Raw genomic sequence first — 12,737 nt, 5'->3', positions numbered from 1 at the left:
AGGAGATGAAGAAAAGATGAAGGATCCAGCGTGGGTGAGAAAGAGTCACCATACGGCATTGTGTTTATCCATGTATTGCAAAGAAACCAAGGAGTAATAAACAATTAGAAAATATATATAGGTAATGAATTTTGATGTTGGATTGTTGCATCTTACCTCCCTTTTATAGTCCAATAATAACATGGTACGGGGTGTGGGTGGGTGACATTTACTTTCGTGTTTATAGATCATCATATTTTAACATGCGCTTACTCAGTTGCTTATGTGCGTTTCAAAATAATACAGTGTGCGTCAACGTATAAGTTTACTATACGCATGGTATTGTTTTCATGAGCGGATATTAAGTAAACAATAAAAGCATTTTAAAGTATTTTGTCACGCACATTAAGCGTGTATCCAACGCACATATATAATTGTCATGCATAGGCAAATTAACCACCTCACCCCTATAAATCCTCGCTCACCACACACCCATACGGTGGGGTTGCATGGTCAAGCGACAAGACTAATCGTTGTCAGCAATTTATCTACTTCCCATAAAGGAAATCTTGGTAAATGTAACTTTTTTGAAGTCATCTCACATTATCAATTATTATCAACACGCACATTGTATTGTTTATTCGCGCATGTTACAGTGTAAATTAAAGCACATTAAAAATTGGTGGACACCGTCACTATTCAATTACCAGTCGTATGGGCAAGGTAGTTGAAAAGACTAATCGGTGTCAGTTATTTACCTTTTCCCCATAAAGGGAGTCTTCCAACATTGAGTTGTCATTTATGACTATTGACTATGCATGTGTAGTTGGCGAAACGTACAGTATTTTTATAGCGGTCATTCAATGCTTTAAAGGACTAAAAAAACGGACATTATTTTTTTCACGCACGCAGTACTAATGTTTGGCGCACTTTATAAATTTATGTGAAGCACATTAAATGTGTGAGCTCCATTTCATTTCAATGTTTATGAAATGTCAAAATAATAATAAAATGTGTCAAGTCAGGGAATGTGTACAGGTATTTGGCCTATAAAAAGGAATGAACACTCACCGACCGAGTATCAAGGGTTTTCTTTACATTTTTATATGTTGAAATGGCATCAATTCAGTTACCCACTCCATCTCAACAACAAGCATCATTTCTTCCTCGTCGCGCTCTTCATGTTGTTCATAATATTTACCCTCATGTTCTTCATACTCGCCCCCCTTCTTCTGGTTGTGATTGTAATTAGTTACAAAAACAACACATTCTAAACCTGAGAATAAACATCCCATTAATGAAATACAACACCACAATAATTCAGCCATCCCCAGATGCCCCCATCTTTCCCCACACTGGCCCTAGAGCGGGAAGTTAGCATACTCAGCCACTCCCTTACGTCGCCGAGCAGTTACTGCTACGCTTCGACATCCTTTGAGTAGAGCTCGGCGGTGGTAGCTGTGGTGGACCGTGTGGTTATATCAACTAAGACGGCACATTCTAAACCCGAGAAGGTTCTTTTATGGGTCTAAACCATAACAAATCCCGATGTTGTTGGTCTCTAATAAGTTGCACGTAACTGTTGGAGCAATTTAACACTTTTGGATTAGTTGGGGTTTACATTCATTGAAGTCAATCTTCTCAGGTTTAGAATGTGTCGTTTTAGCCTAGTCATACGGCAGGATCCTCTACTCCTTGTGGAGATATATCCTTTGGTACCTTAATGCAGGCTTAACCAAAAGAAATATCTCCAAAAGGTGTAGACGGATCCTGCCGTTTGTCTGGGGTTCTTTAGCAATTAAATAAGCTATCTTCGGACATTTGATTTGAATTGTTGTGTTGGTTGGTGTTGATTTAGATCGTTAGGGGGATGTTGTTTATTATTATTTTCATTATGTGAGTGGTAGTGGCAGATCAATGTAGAAATTAGTTCAATGTAAATAATAAATCTTTTTTTGGTTGTTATATATTTTTTCTATTTATTTACTTGATAGTCATTAAATAAACAAACAAAATTCAAACACGCGTTGTTATTGTTATATTTTTATTATTATTATTAATTAATATTATTATCAACACAAAAGGAGTAAATACCCTTTTTTTGAACGTGAGTGGTGCAAAATCCGTAATATGCGTTGATTTGGTGTTTTAAATGCATGCAATAAGAATAAAATGTTGCATACTTAAATTATTAAACATCTAAATATTACTGTTCGCATATTAAGAACTAAGTTAACGCATATTCATTAAGTTAGTCTATAAAATACATTAAGGCCGTAATGTGCATTTCACACAAGCTTATTAATCTGTGATCAGTTGAAAGGTTACATATGTTTTAAGATACAATAAATAGAAGGATGAGCTTAACGGCAAAGTGGTAGTGTTGTTTGTCCTTATCAACTCCGCCTAGGATCAAACCTTCCCCTACCACAGGATTTTAATTTTTTTTATTCAAATAAAGAAATTCAGAGTGTTAGTAATCAATAAGGCAAATTGTCTTTGATCATTTGTTCGCACACTAAGACCTGACCTTACGCATAATAAATTAGTATTTATGTGCGCATGTTAGAGATGAAAATCACGCACGCTTTTTAAAGTATTGGCGTACCGTCAATGGTGTATGCATTCACGCATGTTAATACAACTGGTAACGCACATTAATATTTTCATGGACAGACTGTATACAACACCAATTATAGGTAAGTTAAAGATGGAAAGAATATATTATTTATTTTAAAAAACGGGGTAACACTGTATTTTTCAAATTATTCAATTTAACCTAGTTATTCGCCTATAAAAGGGGAGGAACACTCGTCAAGAAAGCATACGTCGTAATGGCATTGTTTGAGTCTTTCACTCCATTACCACAACCACCATCAGTCCTTTATCGTCGTATTATGTACATTCTTTACAGTGTGTACCCTCCTCATCATATTCGCCCTCCTTCTCCTTTGTGTTGTCGTTGCAATTGATTTCAATAACAACACATTCTAAACCTGAAATCAAACATCACTTAATACAAACATCCATCCTGAGATCGATGGAAGTTTGGGATGTTCTCTGCCACCGATTCCAGTTTGATAGACGTGGTCTGCCCACCCATTCAGAGCAGATCCAAGAAACTTACAAGCTCGCAGAGGACATGAACGTGGTGTTTTTTTTTTAATGTTTTTTTTTTGTGTTTTTTATTAAGAACGGGGATAATATTGTATCTTGGCAGTTTGCGCATGTTAGATGTTATGTAACGCATGTATTTTCATTAGATAAATTTATTAATAAAGTAAAGTTTTAATACACAAGCCAACTTGCAAATTGTTTATTTGTTACGCATATTAAGCGTTAATGTTCCGCCAATTAATTATATACACATATATATATTTTATATTATATTTTATATTATTTCTTTATTTTTCGTATGCACAATATAATATTTATATACGCATGTTATACAATTCAACGCATATAAAGTGTTTAATATAGGCATATTGTTTTCCTTTTTTAACGCAGATAATGTTTATTGTTGCGCAAGTTTTATGGTTTGTCAACGCATTTTTTATTTTCATTGGATCTAAGTAGTTAGCATACAGTCTAATGCATACATTGTTTGAAAAACATGAATAATAAAGTATAAAAGTGCGCATATTAACGAATAAATTGACAAATATGCTTTTAAGATCACCCCAAAGCAAACTGTAATATTAATAGACACATTTAAATTTTTTTTTCTCAAAAATATATGTTAAGTTATACATAAAGAACACGCATGTTAAGTTCATATGTAACGCATATTAGGGCAATAAGTCCCGTCAAAGGTGTTCCCATAATGGGAATCTTTTAAAGTTGTCTAGTCATTCAATCTTTAAAAAAACGTACCCATTGTTTTTTTTAATCTTTATTTTTATTTTGTCCAAGTCAACGAGTATATAATGTCTCGCACATTAAGTAGGAAAGACACGCACAATAACGTTTTAACGTGCGCATTTTAAAATATAATGCTGCACATGTTAAGTAATACGTGCATACGCCATACAATTATGGAAACGTATTTAAAAAATGGAAGAAAAATATTTCAATATGTGAAATAATATAAATTGAAAACGGAAAAAAAATAAAAATAAAACTTTATTTGAATAATAATACCCTTTATTATAATAGGAAACGGATTCTTCAATGGGTGCGTGTTATTAGGCTTCGTATAAGCAATCCACCTGTTAATAACTGTACACATTTAAGTTATTCGCCTATAAGAGTGGTGTATCTCATTACCATACTGTATATATATTGAAACGAGTATATAATCTCTCTCGCACAATAAGTATGAAAGACACGCACAATAGCGTGTTAACGTGCGCATTTTAAAATATATTGCTGCACATGTTAAGTAATACATGCATACGCCATATTACAATGGAAAGTTATTTAAAAATGGAAGAAAAATATTTTAATATGTGAAATAATATAAACTGAAAACGGAAAAAAATAAAAATAAAAATTTATTTGAATAATAATACCCTTTATTATAATAGGAAACGGATTCTTCAATGGGTGCGTATTATTAGGCTTCGGATAAGCAATCCACTCGTTAATAAACGTACGCATTCAAGTTATTCGCCTATAATAGTGGAGTATCTCATTACCATACTGTATATATATTGAAACATTGTAATTTGAGTTTTACAGAGCATTCATAACGATGTTTACATATTCTCATCTTACTCGCCCTCCTTCTATTTGTTTGTCAATGTAGTTGATAACAATAGCAACTTTATTCTAAACATCCCATGTATCAAATACAAAATACCACAAACCCGGAAGTTTATACGAGGAGTTACAGGAGATATGCGCGAAGCAGTCGTTCTTCGTGCAGAGCACATGTTTTAGTTGTTTTCATCTAAAACAGCACATTCTAAGCCTAAGAAGATTTTCTTCTGTGGAGCTAAACGCTAACTGATTTGGATGTGTTGGATCGGTTAGATTTTAGCTTCACAAATGTCGATCTTTTCAGGTTTAGAATGTGTCGTTTTAGCCCAGACATACGGCAGGATCCTCTAATCCTTTTGTAGATATATCTTTTGGTACCTTAATGCAGGCTTATCCAAAAGAAATATCTTCAAAAAGTATAGATGGATCCTGTCGTTTGCCTGGGTTTTTTTTTTCTTTTTTTCTTTTTTCTGTTATTTAAAATAAGCTCTCATGGCTTCTTTATTGTGTTTGTTGGTTGATAATAAGTGGGATGTTTCCTTTATTATTGATGTTCTTGTTGTTGTTATTATTATATTATTATATTTGTTGAAGTAGCAATTCAAAGTGTAAGTTATTGCGATGTGAATAATAAATCCCATTGCAATTTATTCATTTTTGGTCAATTGGTTATTTTTCATATTGGGTAAATAAACATGCAAATCCGAGTACCTTTAGACAAAATTCAATTAACGCACATTAAGATCAAATGCCACGCATATTAATATCTCCGGAAAAAAACACCCAGACGTACGTCTTATTTAAAGTTCATTATGTTACTGTATTGCGCATGTTAGCCTTTTTTTGTATTTCCAACGGACTAAACTTTTAAAACATAAACCAACGCACATTATATTGCAGTATTACCCATCCTAAGCGTTCGTATAGCATTTCAAGTAAATGTAATCAATTTTTATTCTTTTTTTGTTTTGATTTTCTAGAATTGTTCTTTAATATATTCTATTTTATCGCATTTGTTGGTTTAATGCTGCGCAAGTTAAAGGGCTTATCAACGCATATGTAAGCACCGTGAAAACAACCAAGTTAATCATAATAAACATAAAATTTATATTATTAAAATATTAAATAGTGGACACTTATTACATCAAAACGTAATACTAATAACGTGTGTCCACCATAACATGCATGATCAAGCTTAACCTGTCCTTTATTTCTTCACGAAGACTGGCCCGTTTTTTGAGTCGACTTCTTCCTCTTCAGCAGCTTCCTCAGCTGCTAGGTAGGCAAGAGCCTCCGTTTTCCAGGTGTTGTAAGACACCTCTGTTCCTGTGGAATCATCAGAGGTGTCCTCACCGGGGAAGTCGTCAATAAAAGCCTCGAACCTTTCTTTGAAATTTGGATCGTTTAGATCCTTTTTCAGGTCGGGTAGATGGGGTTTTGGTATTTTGGAAAGTGGTTTACGGGGTTGCCTGGACTGGCTGTCTTTCTCAGCATTTTTTGTTTTTTCCATCTTTGATTTGAGATGATAAGGTGTGATGGACTGATGGATGATCCATTCTTTATATAGGCTCTTCAAAGGTGTGATGTAGAATGGAAATGAACTGGTGCATGTTAAAATAAGTGACAACTGTATTTCATTGTCAGCAGTTTTTTCATTTCCCATAAAGGAAATCTGTTAAAGTTGAATGGTCATTCAACTTCTAAAAAAACGCACCTATTAATGGTAATCTTTTCGAAGTTGAATGGTTATTCAATATTTGAAAAGACGCACCCATTTGATATATATATATATATATATATATATATATATATATATATATATATATATATATATATATATATATATATATATATATTTATTTATTTATTTATTGGGACTAAGTCAGTTAGTAGTCAATGTATAAATAAATAAATTGACTCATATCCTTTTAAGGATATACCAACGCACACTGTAATAGTAATAGACGCATTTTAAATATATATTTGTTCCGTGAAGTTTATGTTGTCTATACACGTACACGCACGTTAAGTGTAAATGTAACGCATATTAAAGTATAAACGTGCGCATATTAATAAATAAATTGACTCATATCCTTTTTAGAATATCCCAACGCACATTGTAATAGTAATAAATGCATTTTAAATATACATTTGTTTCGTGAAGTTTATGTTGTCCATACACGTACACGCACGTTAAGTATAAATGTAACGCATATTAAAGCAATAATTTCCGATAGATTTGTACTTGGCACTGGAAATAAGTGAGAAGTCAATTTCTTTGTCAGCGATTTTTATATTTCCCATAATGGTAATCTTTCGAAGTTGAATGGTGACTCAATATTTTAAAAAGACGCAACCATTGAATTTTTGTTTTTTTTTTTATTGCGTCTAAGTTAGCGAGCGTACAATATCACGCACATTAAGGATGAAAGACATGCATATTAACGTGTTTAGGTGCGCGTATGAGTGAATGAATCGACGCATTTTGCTATTTAAGCCCACCATTCTGCTAGTCTCAAATCTCTCACTTACAAACACATTTTGCATTTGCATTTTCCCTTTTAGGCAAATTTTCAATGGCCGCTGAACTTCATTCTCAAATTGTTGGCAACCAACTTAGGATAGATCTGCGGTGGAATTACATGAAGGTCCGGGTGGTTCGTGTTGTTAGGCTGCCAGAATCAAGAGGTTCTGAAAACATAAAGTCTATTGAGTGTGTGTTGCATGATTTCGAGGTATTTTTTTTATTTACCGTATTATAAATTTTAATATTTTAATATTTCTAAAATTTAGTGTTTATGCATTTTTTTTTTAATAATTGCAGGGAACTGTTGTACACATGCACATTCCATAAGCGCATGTTCAAAGGTGCCTCAACAAATTTGAAGTAGGCAAAGCCTATCTAATGCATAGGTTTGACGTGGCGGATAACACCTATAGAAACAAAACTTCGCCTCTCAGGTATATGTTGGTGTTTTGCGATAGAACTCGCGCAGGACGGCTGAATGATGATGAGTTGCCAACGTATGTTTATGATGGAGAAGAATACAACTTCGACGAAGAGGTGACCTATTGCATACTTAAATTTTTTTTTAATATAATTTTATTGATGTATTTACAGTTTCATAACTTTCACGATTTTATGGATCAACAGGTGCCGGACGCCACAGTTGCAAATTTGCCTAATGAGGAAAGAAATAACGAGGAGGCTGCATGAGGATGAATAACGATGAATGTGTGAACATTTTATGTTTTTCATGTTATTTTGTTATTCTGTATTAATGTACTCCAACAATTTTTATTTGAATGATATATTATGGTGATATATTATGTCATTATTGACGAATCTTCTTTTAAGAACACCCCATCGCACATTGTAATATTAATAGATGATGATAGATACGCATAATAAAGTAAGTGAGTGTACAATCTCATGCACATTAAGAATTTTAGATACACACTATAAAGTGTTAACATGAGCAAATTAATGAATAATAAAGTTTTCTAAAGTTGACTGGTCATTCAATACGTAAAAAATAATAATAATAATAATAATAAAAATGCACATTATGTTACTATATTGCGAATGTTAAGTTTTTTTTTTTTTATTTGCCACAGACTATAGTTTAAGTAGATAACGAAATGCAAATTTTGTCGCAGTATTACGCATATTGAGCGTACGTATTGCGCATGTCAAGCTTTTTTTTTTTTTTTTATTTATTTTCAAGAATTGGCTCTTTAAGAATTGTTTAATATAATTAATTCAACGGATGAGCCTACTGGCAAAATGGTAGAAGTCTTTGATCAAACCAATTCCGCCCAGGATTGAACCCCCTAAAGGCTTAACTTTTTTATTATATTTTATTTGTTTTTGGTTTAACAAAATACAATAAACGCATGTTAAAGTGATATTTCGCGCTCTTAAATTGGTTTCCCCACGCACTCTAAACTTTTGGGTTCAAAAAATATCGTTTTTCGATAAAAGTTAATTAACGTATATTTGAACGCATATTGTTCTTGACCTCCGCGCATGTAACAGAGCAAAGCAAAGCACATTAAGTGTTATTCGAAGATATTTGATGTCAGAACTTTAAGGCATTGGCAGTTGGGGAGACGGATAACATTGAAGGGTTATTCAATGCCTTAAAAAACGTGCCCATTAAAATGGCTTGAATTTTTTATTATATTTTATTTGTTTTTCGTTTAACAAAATACAATAAACGCATGTTAAAGTGATATTTTGCGCTCTTAAATTGGTTTCCGCACGCACTCTAAACTTTTGGGTTCAAAAAATATCGTTTTTCGATAAAAGTTAATTAAACGTATATTTGAACGCATATTGTATCTATTCTCTGCGCATGTAACAGAGCAAAGCAAAGCACATTAAGTGTTTTATAACAATCCACGCAATATTCGAAGTTAATTTATGTCAGAATTTTAAGGCATTGGTAGTTGGGGAGACGAATAACATTGAACGGTTATTCAATGCCTTAAAAAACGCCCCCATTAACGCAACATTGAAATCTTCAAAATCAGTTCATTGGACCAAGTTATTCGCCTATAAATTGGAAAGAACAACACACAACCGAGCATCAGTTTTCATTGAAATGGCCACCTCTCACGTCTCCGCACGTTCAGTAGAACCATCTCCTTTTATTCCTCATCTTGCATGCCCTCTTCACCCCCCCTCGCCCTCCAGATTGTAGTGATTGTAAAGAAATACAAAGACAACACATTCTAAACCTGAGAGAAAACTTGTCGTCCTCAGCTGCAAGCTCCTCATGCTGCAACCAAACATCATTCAAGGCTGAGAGAGTTTAGGACATCCGACATCCCAAATAACACCTACGGCTGCCAGGAATCTATCATACACAGCAAGCTTAGAGACCACGAGCCTATATGCATCCACACTCCTTGCTCATGTCCAAATCGAGGTTGTCAAGGCTTGTGGGAGGCTGACAGCATGTCGGATGATGCCGGAACTAGAAGAAATGCCTTCAAAGCACTAGAAAAGATGCATTGAATGTTATTGGTGTTGTTTCAATGTGTATTTACGTTTACAAATACTAATGTACTAGACTGTAAATTATTATTTTTATTAATATAGAAACCAACGCTCATTGTGTTCCAATGTCACGCATTTTAAATTGATATGTCGCGCATGTTAAATTCAAAGCATATATTTGTCATTTTAAATGCAAATTATTTCACAATCAAACAAACGCACTTTAAATTTTGCAATCACGCATTCTGGACTAATTTTCAACGCAATGTCTGAATAATTACGTTTTTATACATAGACCAACGCACATTACGTTTACCGTGTTACGCATATATAAGCCGCAGTGTAGTGCACCTTTAAAGTGTAAACCAACGCATATTAAGAATTAAATAGAGGCATATTGCTTCTTTTAGATTCGTTATTAGTAAGTAGGCAACATATATTTTGGTATACAAGGAATAAACGGATGAGCTGACTGGCGAAATGGTAGAAGTCTTTGAATATATCGAATCCGCCTAGGATCCAATCCCCCCCTGCAAAGACTTAAAATATTTTTGGCCGGTAATCAACGCATCTAAAGACTTTGGTGTTTACGACGGACCAAAGATTTTATAAAAAAACCAACGCACATTACGTCTACGCCTTACGCATATTAAAAACAAGCTCTCATGTCTTCCTCTGTTGTTGTTATTAATAATATATTATATTCAAAGTAACGGATGAGCCCATTGGCGAAATGGTAGAAGTCTTTGATTAAAATGATTCTGCCCAGGATCGATCCCTTGTAAAGACTTGAAGTTTTTATTATATTTTACTCCGTACTTGTTTTTTGTTTAATAAAATATAATACACGCATATTAGACTGATATTTCCCGCACATTAATTGGTTTCCCCGACGCACATTAAACTTTTGGCTCTAAAAAATCATTTATTTTCGATGCAAATTGATTAAATTTATATTTACACGCATGTTGTTCTTGTAGGTCGCGCATATTAAGTCTTTTATACCAATCCACGTAACATTCAAAGATATTTGATGTCAGAACTTTAAGGCATTTGTAGTTGGTGGGGGAAACGGATAACATTGAATGGTCATTCAATGCCTTAAAAAACGCACCCATTAAAGCAAATCTTGAAACATTGAAATCTCAAATCAGTGCATGTGACCAAGTTATTCACCTATATATAAATTATTACAAGGAACAACACACAACTGAGCATCAGGTTATTGAAATGGCTATCTCTCACTTTTCCGCAAGTAGAGAAGAATCCTCTTCATTTATTATTCATCTTCTCTGGCATTTTCATCTTCATCGCCCTCCAGCTTGCAGTGACTTTAACTAAATACAAAAACAACACATTCTAAACCTGAAGCATCATTCGTCATTCTCTTCTTCAAGCTCATCGTCTAGTTTCCAAACAACATCCGAAGGCTGAGAGTTGAGCAATTGTGGGTGGCTGGTGATGTGTCGGATGATGCCGGAACCAGAAGAAATGTCTTCAAAGTACTAGAAGAAATAAATATGTGCAATCGTTTATGTATGTATCATTTTGTCTGCAAATTATTTCATAATTCAACGAACGCACTTTAAGTTTTGCTGTCGCGCATATTATACTTATCTTTAACGCACTTTATATTAACTAATAATTAAACGCATATTAGGCAAAGAAAGTGTTAAATATTGCATTTGTACGCATATTAACCTTTAAAGTCGCGAAAGTTAAATGTTAATCGACGCATTTAAAGACGTTGGCATTTACCACGGACCAAAGTTTATATACATAAACCAATGCACATTCTATTTTTGTATTACGCATATTAAGCCTTAATGTAGCGCATTTTAAAAGTGTAATAAACGCATATTAAGAATTAACTTTACGCAGGTAAAGTAGCAATAATACGCATAATAACGTGTTTAAGGTGCGCATATTAGTGAATAAATTGACGCATTTTCGTTCAATTATACCCGATCGAACATTTTCATATCAACAGTCGCGTTCTGCTAGACTTAAAGTTGTCACATACGAACAGTCGCATTCCTTTAAGAGTTTGCTATTTAAATCCACCATTATTCTCGACCTAAACCTGTCTCTTTCAAACACATTTTTGCTTTTCTACTCTACCTTGTAAAGAGAGTTTCAATGGCAGCCGAACCCCACACTGAAATAGTTGGAAACCAACTCCGCATAGGACTGTGCTGGAATTTAATTAGGGTTCGAGTGCTACGAGTTGTTCGTTTGCCAGAAACTAAAGGTTCTGATAGAATCCGATCAATAGAGTGTGTACTTCACGATGTAGAGGTATTATTTTTATTTAGTGTAATATAAATCTTACGGAGTAATATTTTATATTTATAAAATATACTGTTGATGCATATGTTTTTTGTGTTTTTTTTTTTTTTTGTTTTTAAATAATTTCAGGGGACGTTTATTCATATGCACATTCCACAACCATTTGCGCAAAGGCGCGTCAACAGATTTGTGGAAGGAAAAGTTTATCTTCTCATTAGATTTGAGGTGGCCTATAGTACCTACAGAAACAAGACCTCTAGTCTCTGGTATATGCTGATGTTCTGTGAGAGAACTAGTGCAGTATTACTGAAAGACGATGCTGAGTTCCCAACATATGCTTATGATCGAGAAGATTATGATTTCGATCAAGAGGTGATCTATTGCATACTTACATTGTTTTTTCCTCTTTTTTTTTTATTATATAATTTTATTGATGTATTTAAAGTTTAGTAACTTTCACGATTTGATGGATGAACAGGTGCCTGACGCTCCTGTTGGAAACTTGGCTAATGAGGATGTAATCAATGAGGAGGCTGCGTGATAAGGATGAATATTGACGAAAATATCAAGATTTTTATGCGTATTATGTGACTACTTGTTGTTATTTTCGTCATACAATTTATTAATTAATAAAATTTATATATTATCCTTTTATGTCTATTATGTTATCATTAACGCATATTCTACTTGCTTTTTTTTTTTTAATAAAATATAATAAACTCATCTTAGAATGATATTCCGCACACTTTAATTGGTTTCGCGA

This window comes from Ipomoea nil, unplaced genomic scaffold, assembly GCF_001879475.1.
Source record: "Ipomoea nil cultivar Tokyo-kokei standard unplaced genomic scaffold, Asagao_1.1 scaffold1769, whole genome shotgun sequence".
NCBI classification, from domain to species: domain Eukaryota; kingdom Viridiplantae; phylum Streptophyta; class Magnoliopsida; order Solanales; family Convolvulaceae; genus Ipomoea; species Ipomoea nil.
Note: the sequence above shows the minus strand (reverse complement) of the source record.